Below are 14,699 nucleotides of genomic sequence, written 5' to 3' on the forward strand. Positions count from 1 at the left end.
TGGATTATATAAAGCTTTGCTGGAAGAGATCATTGAACGCCCTCTCTGGACCCTGCCAGAGGACAAGTAGCAAGAAAAGCTTGGAAGGGATTACTCTGACTCCGACTGGTTGGAACTTTTGCATACTCATGGTAGAGGTCTCTGTGAGGCGCGGCTGAAGCTCAGTTACTTCAAACTGCTGCATGACTGGCACTGGGGGCCTCAGAGGTTGCAGGAGGCCCACCTCACCATAACATCTGCCTGTTGGAGGTCACCCAAACGGTGACATCTTACATCTGGTTGGGACCTGCGCACCCCTCCAAAAATATTGGTGCGCCAGGTAACTGACACGAACTCGTGCAACCATCTCAACTTACAACTGTCTGTTGAACTGATCTTTTTACACGACACCCTGAAACTGCCTGACCATGAAATGATGGGTAGCTACGTCACTGGCTGTGGCCTCAGTCACTATTCTCAGACACTGGAAACATAAACTACCTCCTACCCATGTGGAGTGGCTACAGGACGTCCGTAGCAGCATCTCACGAGCAACTCATGTACCAGATGATGGACCAAACTCCAATTTTTTAACATATTTGACTCTCTTTCATGCCAATGGTACTTCTCTTTTGATAAGCCACTTCGAAGCTGTGACCGTCCCTGCCCGGTCCTACAGCTTCTTGCCAGGCTCACCCCTTCCATTATAAACCTGAACCACTTGAAAGGACTGTAGAGGCTCCGCATACACTTGTTCCCCCTCCCCCTCTTGATAGGACCACAGAGATGCACAGGCCAACGGATTGTTTAACTTTGAGAGTCTGATTGTGTTTCAACAGCTTTCTGTACTTCGTTCTCAGTTGACAAGCATTACTTGTGATTGTTAACGTAACACTCACAAAGATTGAAGAATGGTTGATGAAAATGACCAATAAAGAAATTTTATTTTAAAAAAACAAAAGGAGTGTGCATGACTTGAACAATTAAACAAGCACGCTTAAGAGGTTAAAGACTTTTCATACTATAAATAAACATTACCAAAATACAAAACATGGCCGCCTATCAATACAGCAGTGGGTGGGGGTTAGAGCGTGCTACAGTGGGTGCTGGGGAGGGCCAATATAAAGAGAATGGGGTATAAAAGGGTAGGGGGGGCAAGGAGCGAGAGGAAGGGAAAATAATGCTTTGTCTTCTGCAGTGGAAGGCCCTGATGTCTACAGTGAAGGATATAACTCATCCAATCCAAACATAGTGAGACTGATAGGTTCTTTGGGCAGAAGCCAAACACAAGCGCATGGAGGAAGCCATCTAATCTGGAGCAGGGAACTGAGACAGACAGGAAAGCCATCAAATCATGAACATTGGGTGGACCCACAGTTCACTCTGGGACTATATTGGATACAATAAGTCTACTGGCAGTAGACCGCTACAGCTGTCTTAAGGCAAGACCTAAAATGGCAGCTTAGTTATTAAATGCTGCCAGTGTCTAGTGCCCCAGGCTGAAATGGCAGGTTAGGTCCTTCAGGGAGGCAGGTCTCTTGCTCCGAAAGGGTGTGCTTTCCATTTCTGTTCCTTCTTCTACTGACAGTCACACAATCGATCATTGTCTTACTTGTACTCTGGGCCAGTGCAGATGTTCCTCAGATCCCAGTCTGCGTGGTTGGAGAAGTACCTGGAAAAGACAAGACAATACCATGTCATATACTGTGGTTGGACTTTCAGAGCTCACTCATTTCATGCCCTACTTTTGCCTGTCTATTGACATATTTTTTTTAATGTGCCTCTTTGTATACAAAAAACAACCATTTATAACAGGCTCTGTCATTTCTAAATGCTTGGTTACTCCTACCCAATTTACTCAATGTGGTGAACTCCTCAGAAGGATGGAAGGCTTGAATTGAACTCATGACCTGGAAACACTTCCTGGAGGGTTTACCTTCCTGACACAAATTGACAGTGCTCTCACTGCTTGGAAAGCTGACATGAGAATTCCAGAACAGCAGGTGTTAAAGTACATTCCATGGTTCCATGTTGAAAAACACAGACTACATAAACCCCAGAATCCAAAAAGTAGACAGACAGCACCAAAGTCTACCTTACAAAAAATGCAACACATATTTTGAAATGTACTTAAATCCTAAACCCATAAAATGTACTTACTACAGATGTTAGGGCTTGGTTAATTTGCGGCATATTCGGGGGCAGGTGCTTGATAATGGGGGTTACATGCACTGGAGAATATTTAGAGTGTTGACTTTTACAAGACATCTTCTTCAGTCTGTGTTTACACATGCTAACATGTTCAGGCAGATGGTGGCGTCCATCTTTTTAGTTACACAATGTGTATGGGAGGTGGAGCCAAAACCCTGTTTTGGGCTGGGTGCAATGTCTCTCAATGGTGAAGATCAGTTCAGAAACACGATTTCTTTGAATGTCTGTAAGCACAAGCACCTCCCGTCATTCCTCTTGAACACTTGGTGTTCCTGTTTGAAGAGCACCGCTGAACACTTTACTGTTTATGATTTTTAATCTTTTTTTAAATGTGTTCTGTTCTGAAGCGCTCCGGTCTTGCTGGCTCTTTTTTTTAACGCCGATTAATATATAGATATAAACCTGTTATAACTGTGGGGGGTTTCAAGAGACTTGAGAAAGAGAAAAAGAACCGGATGTTGTCGGGAAAAACCCTCCAAAGGCTGAGCGTGAGCGTGGCATTCCGCCTGAGTGTTTCTCCAGACGCGGGGCGCGACTGGTCAGCAAGAAGGCAGTGGGGACCAGCGCCTCAACTCAGGCTGGTGTCGCTGAACCGCTCTGTGAGGTACTGTTTGTTTTGCGTAGAGTGCCCTCTGTCAAAGGGAGATATCTGGAAAACTTGACTGGGATTTTATGGGGTGGTGGAGATGCTCTGACGATGACGTTAGTAATAATGATAATAGCACCCTCTTCACACCACACTTCCGCCACCCCAATTAGGAATGGTTACTTTATTGTTTGCTCTGCTCCTTGGCTCAAGCCAGGAGGCCACACACCTTTTTCAGAGTGTGGTGGACCGGTGCGCCCTCACAAACCTGATGGATATTGCGGTCCTATTATAGGTGTATTATATCCTAATGCATTTAAAATAAGACAAATGGGATATCCGTCATGTTTGTGACCGAGTAACCGTCCACCATACTCTAAATCAGGCCAAACAATTTTTAAACTATTTTACCAATGTGAGCTTGGGTTGCACGCATTTGTGTAGCTAAGAATTTTGTATGAGGTGCCACACCCTGGGGAGATCTTGGCGCTTTACAGAGAGTTGTTGGCGGATCCAGGGTGACAGGTAAAGCTGTATGCCACAAAGTTGGGTATATTTGAAAACTTTACTGCACGCAGGCAAGGTTTTCCACCTTGGCTGTGAAGCTTCCCCGCCAGCAGTCTCTCAGCATTGGGCTATTTTGTAAGAGCCGAGTGCCCTCCCCACCACCATTAATGATGGGGCATATTGTGGCTGTAAAATAGCATCACCGACCATGGTAAGGCAAGCATTGCCGCCAGTGATTGGGGCACAGGTAGGTGGGCGAAGCATGGAAACGAGACGCGAGTAGCTCATATGCGCTGGGGTGGAGGGGGACTGTTTCATGGGTGACTGCCAAGAAGCAGTGCCAGTTTGCCTTTCATGGTTGCGGGCACAGTGTCCCACTGCCACAAGTGGCGCCTGGAGAGGACTTTTTTTTTCACCTTTGCAGCCTTCAAGCTTTGCATCTTCCCAAGGAATCGGTCAACTTTTTGACTCGTACACAGAACATTATTTTTTTGTTTCACTTGTGAAAATGTAAGGATCCCAGGTAAGGACCGTTGCCTCGATACCTCTTCCCTTTAGTCGCGGTGTTGGGCATTCCATGCTGTTGAATGCTACATCGGGAAGGATGAAAGCCTCTACCCTGCCCTCCTCTATCTCTCTGCCCCAATGATAACGAAAGACAGCCGCTTGGGATGGAGCGCAATAAACGGAAGACGGCAAGTGGTATTCCCATCATCTCGCATGTGGTATATCGCACGACAACAATATTGTAACCACTACATTGACATAGCCAGTGCATGAAAAGATGAGGCTGGATAAGTAGATGTGGAGGCAGGAATAGCAGTGATATACTCTCTTTGACGCAGTGATATACTCTCTTTGACGCAGTTATATGCTCTCTTTGACGCAGTTATGTACTCTCTTTGACGCAGTTACAGCTCTCTTTGACGCAGTTATATACTCTCTTTGACAAAGCAATTGTAGGGAAGGTGTAGATGCAATAATATTGCAGATCGATGTACTCAACCTCAATATAGTCTCATCCAACCAGAGAAATAAAGAAAAAACAAGGTCACGTGTATCCAATGGCATTGTTTATTTGGGGGGTGGGTACAGGGGAGGGGTGACAATAGCCTGAAAGGGCCAGGGACAACGCCTCTTACCAGCAAGGAGTTGAGAAGATATGGACCGATCGTGTGAGCAAGTGCTTTGTAAGATCTTGCAGGACATTAGCCTCTGAGGGGACCTGAAACAGCCACCGAAAGAAGTTTATCAAAATCAGGCAAAGACAGACCGAATTCTGAAAACGAGATTCAGGCTAAATCTACTTGTAAATTGAAAGGAGGCCAAAGTTTACACAACATGTTTAACTTGTAACATGGCGAAACTGAGGACTTAACTTTCCACCACAAGACATCCAGCTCTTACCAACCAGGCATTATCAATACCTAAGGCATCAGTAATTCTGGGCAGCGGGATTACTGCAGTATTACCCCTAATCCTGTATAGACTCTATGGAATGGGGAATAACACGTGGAATCGGTGCTGCAGTTCAAATGTAATACTGTGCAGTGTAGCATTCTTTCTGGGGCACAGACTAGCAAAGGTTGTATGTCACAATATCAGCCACAAAAATATTGACTCTCAACAATATAGAAAACAAAATATCGACAGCGCAATATCGCCAAGGCATTCACAGAAAAATACAGATTTCCTATTCTAAGCCCATATGCACTTACCTTTACAATATCGTGTACGTTGTTGGTTTGGTTCTAATATTGTTGCATGTTGACGTTTTAAAGTGGACATTTTGTAAGCTGCGGATGGCACCAGCACAAGGAGTCGTTGCAGGGAAGCCCCCAGCACCATCACTGGCCTGCCCAGTGGCCTTTATCCCTTGGATCTTAATGCAGCAGCCATGGTTTCTGTAATAACATGCAATGGTATGGCCAGGGCTGGCTGTAGCATTGATGCGGCTCGGTGTGAAAATGTGTGTTGGCGCCCCCACCAAGATTTTTTAAATGTTGTGTTCATGCAGGTAAACACTGCTGCTGTCATGTTTACCATGACTCCTCTGTCCACATAATAGCATATAAAATGTATTTCCTGCATTTGTTAAAAAAAAAAAAAAAAACATTTAGACTCGAGGTGCGCAGTGGTGCACCCAGGAGCAGTGGCAGCCCCTCCACTAAGGCGGTGGGGCGTGGCCTCACTGCTTTTTACCAGTGTAAATAAAGGAAAAATAAAATGATAATAACTCAATGTTATTATAATCTAATGTTTTCCTGCTGTGGCAGCTTTGTGGGGAGGGGCTGCTCTGCTGGAGGGGGAGTAGTGGGCACTCTGTAAATGTTATGTTATGTTATGTTAAACTGTTATTTCTATAGCGCACGGCTACTCCGTAGAGTGTCCCGGCGCTTTATCGAGGCAGCTCAGTAAAACAAAAAACATAAAACAGCCAAGAGAAAAAAACAGAGACACCCTAAAGGTTAAAAAGCCACGTCTTGAGGCTCTTCCTAAACAAAAGGAGAGAAGAGGAGGACCGTAGGTCCAAAGGCAAAGAGTTCCACAACTGAGGGGCCCTCAGACTGAAAGAGCGACCCCCAGTGCGGGCCTTCCTCACCCGAGGAACCACCGCAAGAAACAAAGATTCCGACCGCAGAGATCTAACTGGGCGATAGAAAGACAATCTCCGCTGTAGATACTTTGCTCCGGCGCCGAAAAGCGCTTTATGCGCCAGGGTCAGTGCTTTAAACATAATCCGCTTCCGGATAGGTAACCAATGAAGCGATCGCACCAGACCCGAAGCTCTCGCTCGCCTATGGAGGCCAAAGATGGCCCGGGCCGCGGAGTTCTGCACAACCTGCAGCCGCTGAACCAGATATTCCGGAAGACCTACATAAAGGACGTTCGCGTAGTCCAATCTGGAGCCTATCAAGGCTTGCACAATGATCTTTCTATGCTCTTCTGTGAGTAAAGGCAGGAACTTCCGAAGCATCTTAAGAATGCCGAAGCAGGTACCCACCAGGCCAGAAATATGTGAGCTCTGTGGTAAATATTTCTCCTTTACCGGGACTGAATTTGATACAGGAACATTATAAAGTAGCTCAGTAAAATGAGAGGCAGAATCCGTGATATTAGAGTTTCAGAATGGGCTTTATTCCAATAAGCGATTATAATCGGATGCTTCAAGTTCCATCACCACGGGAGTTCAGGAAGTGAAGTACATACTTTATTGACAAGCAGTAACTTTTATAATACATACATCATAATGAAGTGAATACAGTAGGCGTAACAATTGATAAGGACATTGACGTTTGGTTTGCGTAACCGAAAATGGGTGTAATAATGAGTAAAAAGGAACATGATTGGCTATGATGTAATACATAGGTGGATCTATAAGATAATACTTGGCATTGATGCGCGCGCAGCAGTCTGACGTGTAATTGACGTGTAACTAGGGGGTGACGGGGACTTGACATTTAGCTCTACGTGTGGAGACAAGAAGTCTGGGGGGTCAAGTCAACCTAATCCCAAATCATATCTAACATCCTATGTTTAAAGAACTATGTTATCCACAAAAGAGGGACTCTCGGACAGAATCTATTCTATACTGACTGTGCGTGCGTGTACAAGCGTCTAGGTGTCTATACTGAATGCGAGGGGGTAGGAATATTCCATGGTAACAGGGCTATGAATTACTTGCATGAGGACAGAGAAGATGGGCCCTCTTGCTTGGTAACTGGAAGAATGTTTACTTAAGCTGCTAGGCAGGAATGCATCGGCTGAGGGGGAAGCAGATAATTCGAAGGTGAAATACAGTTCTTGGCAGAGAATAGGCTGATGTCAGGCTTCGTGAGCCGCGCAGAGAATGAGACAAAGTTCATGGTCACAGATGCAGGCTTGAACTGGAGCTTTCAGAGGCAGAAGGCAAGAGGAGTTCGATGACAGAATCAGGGCCTACTTGCCTGGACTGTAAAATGGCATAAGTGAACCATATAAAGCCGGTGGCCTTTCATATTTAGGAATGGAATATCCAGCCCATTTATGGCGGATCTGACAGAGGACATGTTGACGGTGGACGCACATGTGGTTGCGTCATCATTACTGGAACTGGAGGGAGCATACATGTACTTGCGACATGCACATAGAACCGTTGGGGTCCAAGATAGGGGACATAACTGACCAGAAAAATCCATATTTCCACATTCCCTCCTTGTCCCCTTCTTGCCCTTCAATAGATATCAATCTTCATCAATCCATTGATCTGTTCATATAGCATCATTTGTTCTTCTTTCTTCTTCCGGGATCTTGAATGAAAATCTTGATGTGGGATGCACGATGTGGCACATAGACCACAAATTGCTGGTCCACATTGTAGACATAGACAGCAACTGAATAGTATGAGAAGGCCAATACCTAGGAAGGATAGAACTCTCCATCCCCAGGCTGATACCGTATTCCAAAACCAACTGGACCAAGTCCAAGTGCCTGGGTTCTGGTGTATCTGGCTTACTATCTTATGAAGGCGAGTGATGGCTTTATATACGGATGGCGAATTTTCTGGTATGAATACGCAGCAGCTTGATCCGATGACCCTACAAGCTCCGCCTCTATCAGCCAGGATGACGTCAAGGACAAGACGATTTTGAAGCACAACAATCCGCATAGCAGACTGCTCTTCCGTTAAATTGCCTAAGGCGGAAATAGTTTCATTCACTACTGCTTCAAGGGTTCTAGTTAATCTACGTATTAGCTTACTATTAGTAACAGTACCTATATAGGGAAAGATGCCTTTATTAAAATCTACATACTTGTCCCATGCCGTCTGTGTAATCGACAATGGGGAGATCTCTCCGTTCTCTGTTGTGTACTAAATGAATATTTCTGTAATAATCAGGAGGAGCTAGGAAAACAGGTGGCAAAAGGAATGCAATGTAGCAGGTACCATCCCAATCTAGAGGTAGACGCATATATGCAGTCTGACCACATATAAAGTAGGAGTGGCGAGAAGCTCTGAATGAAGATTTGCCTTGATCACTGAATTCTACTGTAGTAGTGCATTTACTATGGCCCATATGTATGGAACCAACCTTTCTTACACATAATTCACCTTTTGCTGGGAATACTGACATGGTGGGTAAGACTAGCTCAACTTCGGATACGACATTTAGAATCATGAGATTAGGTGTAAAATTACCTAATCCATACACTTCATTTTCTAGATCAGTTCCTGTTCTTTTGGGGCGACCCTCCTTGTCAGGGTAGCAGACCTTGAGTAAAACTAGGTTCAGGTTTCCCCATACCCAATGATCTTGGTAAACTGCTGTGTCTGAGTCTATGGAATTAATTAAACTAAACCATGCTCCACAGGAGCCATTATGTGTAAATGGATGTGGAAAGAAAGGCAGGACTCCTTCATAATTCTGATAGGGAGGGAGTCGGCCACACACCCAACAATTGGTGGCGTTACTAGTCTGATGGGAATGATGTAACATACTAATGAAAGTGTTATTGCGCAGCGCAAGTCTGTAAGACAATTCATGCGGAGGTAAGTCACTAAAAGAATGTTCAGCAGCAACATTATAAACATGTCTAGAAATAGGGCAATATATGTGCAACAACATACTTGTAATAATTATTAAAAGACTCAATAAAAACAAAATTAATAATGTCACTATGCAGTGGCTACGCAGTGATTTACAATACGCCTGTCGTTTCAACATTTTTCCGGTATTTCCTCTACTTAGGTCCAGGGGATACATGTCAGAGACAATTCAACCGCTTCACCTTGGAGAGGACTTAAACAATCAAATTGCTCGACTTGGTGGGCCTAAGCTTTAGTTTGTAATTTTCAGATTTGTTCTGTTCAACAAAAGGGAGTTTTGTATCAGTCTGGGAGGGAGTGCAGGGCACAATGTCTATATCCGAAGGTAGTCCATGAAATTTTTTTATGTGGCTTGAATGAATCCAGCCCTTGCGGCCCTCGATCTTCACGGCTGTTCTTGTGGTCAACAGGACCAACTTGGGTGCTTTCCACCTGGGCTCCAGTTGAGTCTTTCTGTCGAAATTTCTCACAAAGACAAGATTACCCGGAACAACGTCATGGGGTTTCACCTCAGTGTTGTCGGGAAAGGCTGCAGCTACCTGTGAACGAGAAGATTGTAGTGCAGACATCAAGGAAGCCAAGTAATCTGTCAGCATATTACAGTCAATATCAGTTATTTTGCGTGGTATGGGCGTCCCCCACATATTCGGTGGTCTACCGAAGATCACCTCATACGGGGATAGCCCTGTTCTAGAGTGTGCTACCATTCTCATGTAAAAGAGTGCAACTGGTAATGCTACTATCCAGTCGACCCCTTTCTCTCTGCATATTTTGGACAGTCTGATTTTCAGTATCTGGTTATGTCTTTCTACGAGACCTGCTGCCTCGGGATGTCGAACACAGTGGAATTTCCACTGATATCCTAACAGAAGTGAAACGTGTTTCATTAATTCGGATGAGAACGGCTGGCCGTTATCTGAGTAGACAACACGTGGTAAACCGTATCGTGGGAAGAATTCTCGAACTAACTGTTTGGCAGTAGTCGGGGCAGTGTAATCTGAAACCGGGTACGCCTCTGTCCAACGGGACAGAGCGCAGACAACTACGAGAACATATTTGAATCCTCGACATCGTTCCATCTGGATATAATCCATCTGTAGGACTTCAAAAGGGTGATCAGGAGGATGAAATCCACCCTGTTCTACGGGAACACTTTTTCCTGGGTTGAACTGGCAACAGATCATACAGGTACGGACCTTTTGTTTTGCGGCTGCTCGTAAATGTTTATTGAACCAAATGTGTTGAATGCTGTCTAGCATAGCTTTTTCTCCTAGATGTGCTGGACTATGTATAGTGTTAATTATAACTTGGACCATTGAATCAGGAAGGAACCATACAGACCTTTCCTTCATCATCCATCCTTGGTCCGTTTGGATCCCTCCTAATTCAGTCCATTTCTTTATTTCGTCTGGTGTAGCATGTGTCTGTATGTCAATTACGTCAAGAGTAGGATCTTTAACTGTCATACAATGTGTCGGTGTCGGGACTATTGTCTTTGTCATATCGGGGGTTTGAGTTTGAGCAGTCAGTTTAGCTGTTCTGTCGGCTAGATCATTGCCTTGGGAAATGGTATCAGTAACCTTTGTATGGGCCTTACATTTCATAATTGATATTGCAGTGGGTAGATGTATTGCATCTAATAATGCATGAATGAGGGGTCCGTGCTGAATGTGGGCACCGTGGGAAGTTAAATAACCTCTCTCTCGCCACAGCACGCCGAAGTCATGTACAACTCCGAATGCATAACGTGAATCAGTGTATATGTTGACTTTTTTATTCGTGGCTTGAATACAGGCTTGTGTCAGAGCGATGAGCTCTGCGGCTTGAGCTGACAAAGTATTTATACGATTAGTTTCAATGACTTCAGTATCTGTTGTGACTGCATAAGCGGCTACTAACTCTCCTGTACTTGTTCTCATGCATGAACCATCGACATAAAATGTCAAGTCTGGATCTGACAATGGAACATCGGTCAAGTCTTGTCTGGGTTTTGTCGTTACAGTAATGACTTCAATACAGTCATGGGCTAGTGGGTCTGTTCCGATTACTGGTAAAAGTGTGGCAGGATTCAATGTGTTACAGCGTCTTATTTCTATATGTGGCTGAAACAATGTAAGTTCATACCCTGTAAGTCGTGCTACGGTCAAGTGTTGTGTTTGTGTTCTATTTACAAGAACCTCTACTGCGTGTGGTACTTGAACTGTCAATGGATGTCCTAACACTATGGCATCGCTTTGTCTGATTGCTAAGGCTGTTGCTGCCACTGATTTCAGACATGCAGGCAAAGCCTGAGCTACGGGATCTAATGTACTAGAAAAATAAGCACATGGTTTGTGTGCTCCTGCTTGTTCCTGTGTGAGTACTGACAAAGCAGTACCTTCGCGTTCTGTAACAAAGAGTGTAAACTGTTTTCTGTAACATGGTGTTGCTAAAACTGGTGCTTGACATAAAGCTTTCTTTAGGTTTTCAAAAGCTTGTGTGTGTTCTTGAGTCCAAGGGAAAACAGTCGATGTGGCTGCCTCCTGTGTGGTTAACTGAATGAGTGGTTTTGCTAGGAATGCATATTGCGGAATCCACTGTCTACAGTATGAAGTGAGGCCTATGAAAGCCCGCACCTCCTTTTGTGTCTTGGGTATTGGCATGTTAGCTATCAACTGAATGCGGTCGGGTGTAAGCTGCCTTCCCTCCTTGTCCAGCGAGTGTCCAAGATAAACAACTCGCTGGACACAGAATTGCAGCTTAGAAGGGGACACCTTGTGCCCTTTTTCGGCTAGAAATTGTAAAACTGTCAGTGATGCTTTCTCACATTCAGGTTCACTTCTTGCGGTGATCAGCAGATCGACGTATTGAAGCAGAGCAGTGTTAACTGGCATGTGGATACTGTCAAGTTCTCGTTTCAGTGCTTGGCTATAGATGCTGGGGCTTTCTGTAAATCCTTGAGGTGCGCGTGAGAATTTAAAGCTACGTCCATTTAAACTAAATCCGAACAAATATTGGCTTTCCGGATCTATTGGGACACTGAAGAAGGCATTCTTGAGATCGATTACAGTGAAGAATGTCGCTTCGGAATCAATAGCTGTCAGTAATGACGAGATATCTGGGACCACAGGGAATTGTGGCACAATGCATTTGTTTAACTCGCGCAGATCAATAACCAATCGATATACTGGCGGGGCCTTCGGATCTGTTCGTTTAAGAATCGGTATTATCGGTGAATTACATATATTGGAGTCTGTTTCCACAACTACTCCTTGGGCAATGAGTTAGTCAATGATTTGTAGTAAAGCCACTACAGCATCTGGTGGTAACTTGTATTGTCGCATTCGTGGTAGCACCACTCCTGCCTTTAGTGTGACTCGATATGGTGTGATATTCATGCAACCAACATCAGTAGGGCCTTGTGCCCATAGATGTGTAGGTAAAGTCTGCAGTCGGGGATCCATGTCTCTAGATACATAGTGACCTTTAAAATCACGTAAAAACAATCTTACTCCTTCCGGAGAACAACATATTATGGCTCCTAGAGCTTTTAACGTTTTTATTCCTAATAAATTTTCTGGACATGATTTAGTAAGCAGTAAATCTGTAGTTCGGGTCAGAGGTCCTATCGTAAGTGGAAGAGGTTGTGACACTTCATTAACAATAGGTTTTCCTGAAAAACCAAGGGAAATATTCTGTGAGCCTGAGAGGGGTGCCCCTGGAACTTCACTACGTTTTATAGTTGTTCGACTTGCCCCTGTATCGAGTAAAAATTTTCTATCTTGACCTAATAATTTACTATGTACATAAGGTCCTTCTTGATCTACAGGAATCTCGATAAGGGGTAAGTCAACTTCCCTCTCTAGGCTAGTTCATGCGTAACGCTGATACTCGGGATATTCATACTGTGCGGTCTGATACATTTGTCGTGTTGTTGTTTGTGTGGCAGCAACAGGCAATGGGGGTGCAGCTGGCACAAACTGTATTGGCTGTTGTGCGGCTGGCATGGCCTGGACATGCTGTATAGCTCCTTGTTCATTCTGATCTTGTCTGAGTGGCCGTGATCTTTCTTGTGTTTTACCTATGGCGATATTATGTTTTAAAACTGGACAATCGTGTACGTAATGGCCTGGCTTTTTACAATAATTGCATGTCCCTTTTACAGGTCCTGCTGAATCGGAATGTGTCATACCCCTTTTATGTCCTTCAGCTGGAACTGTCTGGGAAACTAGCATTTTCATTTTTGTGTCTTTCATGCGTCTGTGTTCATGTTCTTGTTCCTCTTTAATTCTATTGTGGTGGTACTGTAACATTTGTAACATTTGTGTTGGAGTGTTACCTTGCCAGGTACTTTCGAATTTTAATACTCTATTCTTTACTGGGGGCAGAGCATTTTCTACTAATTTTGTTACAAACAGATGTGGATAGGATTCGCTACTTGCTTTTATGCCACTATTTATACCGAAACATTTTTCAAAACGGGCATAGTAATCACTAGTGTCTTCATCTTGCTTTTGCTTACAGGCTGAAATTGTACCCCAATCTTCCTTTTTCGTAGTTAATAAACGTGGCAGTACCTGTACTAGTAGTCCTGGTAATGCCTTAGTTTTGTCCCCAAGCCCCGAACCTGGACCTCGGGCCCTTTCTTCTGCTTCTAATGCTGACCATTCTATCTTTTGATCACCTACCTCCCACTCTTTTTCTTTGAGTTTCTCATAAATGCCAGCAGGCATCAACACCTTTAATATTGTCATAATGTCGGGGTAGGTATACTCTCCCATGAGTAACATGTCTTTAATTTCTCGGTGAAACCCCGCTGGGTCCTTGTCATGACTGGGTACTACTTTCTTCATTTCTAACAATTCTATTTTCGATATAGGCGTATATACAAATACGCGTTTAAACTCATTGTCCTCACCCTTTATTGGGTGCACTTCTCGTAAGGGATTCTGTCTATGTGATACGTAGCTCTTTCCTTGACGGACAATGGAACATGTTCTGAACATACAAAAAGAATATACTGCTTTCTTGATTCTAGAATTTCTTTAATTAATTCAGTACCTGGACCTCTCCATTTATTCATAAGTAATTCAGTCAGTATGTCAGGCAAGGGACCAGGGTCCGAATGCTGACTCCGATATAGTATAATGAGTTGTTGGATCATATAAATCCCAGCTAACCTTTGTTCATCTGGGGTAAGATTCAAAAATGTGCGTACTACTGTATCATCACTATATTTTCCGGGACTGTCCACCCAATGGACAGCTGCCCTGGCTAAATCTTGTTCATCCATAGAATCGAGGAAATGATAACCCCTTCGTTCTCGGAGTAGTTTGTCGGCGGTTTGGAACGAATGCTCGTTAGACCTTATATTAATTATAGGTATTTGAAAATTCCTGTTATTATCTGGACATGTCGGATGTATTGAGTCAGTATGATATCTAGTCTGATTCCTATTACAAGATCTTCCTCTACCTACATAGGCTATGGTGTCTGACTGTCCTGTGGGCAGTCCTGACCCTTCTTCCTCGTTTTGTTCGAACTCGTCTGTCTCTAATCTCTCTTCGTGTAGGCGTTCTATTTCTTTACGGATCTTTCGGCACATGGCTATTATACAATTTTGTTTATCATGTCTCCCTTCTGATATATTCTGGCTCCATCTTGTAAGAATTCTCATGGCTTCCGGGTCTACCCCCGGTCGGTCTTGATTTCTGATCACACAGTTTATGAGGAAACGTAACAGTTCCCCCTGTATCTCTACTTTCTGGTATTCCATAGCTCTGTAAATACATTCTGGATCTCGCCCTGTTTGGACAAAATGATATATATTATCTAGATGCGCAGTCATTC

At 44.0% G+C, this 14,699-nt stretch overlaps 1 long non-coding RNA gene and 1 pseudogene across 3 annotated transcripts in view; one reads left to right on the forward strand and one right to left on the reverse strand.

The window, feature by feature from the left end:
* The window catches only part of LOC146868831 (histo-blood group ABO system transferase-like), a 791,676-nt pseudogene that overhangs the window by 388,899 nt on the left and 388,078 nt on the right, over positions 1-14,699 (reverse strand). Inside the window, exon 3 of the transcript XR_014965088.1 lies at positions 1,592-1,651. The product of XR_014965088.1 is annotated as a histo-blood group ABO system transferase-like (transcript). The remainder of the gene's footprint in view (positions 1-1,591; positions 1,652-14,699) is intronic.
* The window catches only part of LOC146868832 (uncharacterized), a 136,612-nt gene that overhangs the window by 31,207 nt on the left and 90,706 nt on the right, over positions 1-14,699 (forward strand). The gene's annotated exons all lie outside the window — the stretch shown is intronic.

The sequence above is a fragment of the Triturus cristatus genome, chromosome 1_2, assembly GCF_964204655.1.
Source record: "Triturus cristatus chromosome 1_2, aTriCri1.1, whole genome shotgun sequence".
In the NCBI taxonomy this organism is placed as follows: domain Eukaryota; kingdom Metazoa; phylum Chordata; class Amphibia; order Caudata; family Salamandridae; genus Triturus; species Triturus cristatus.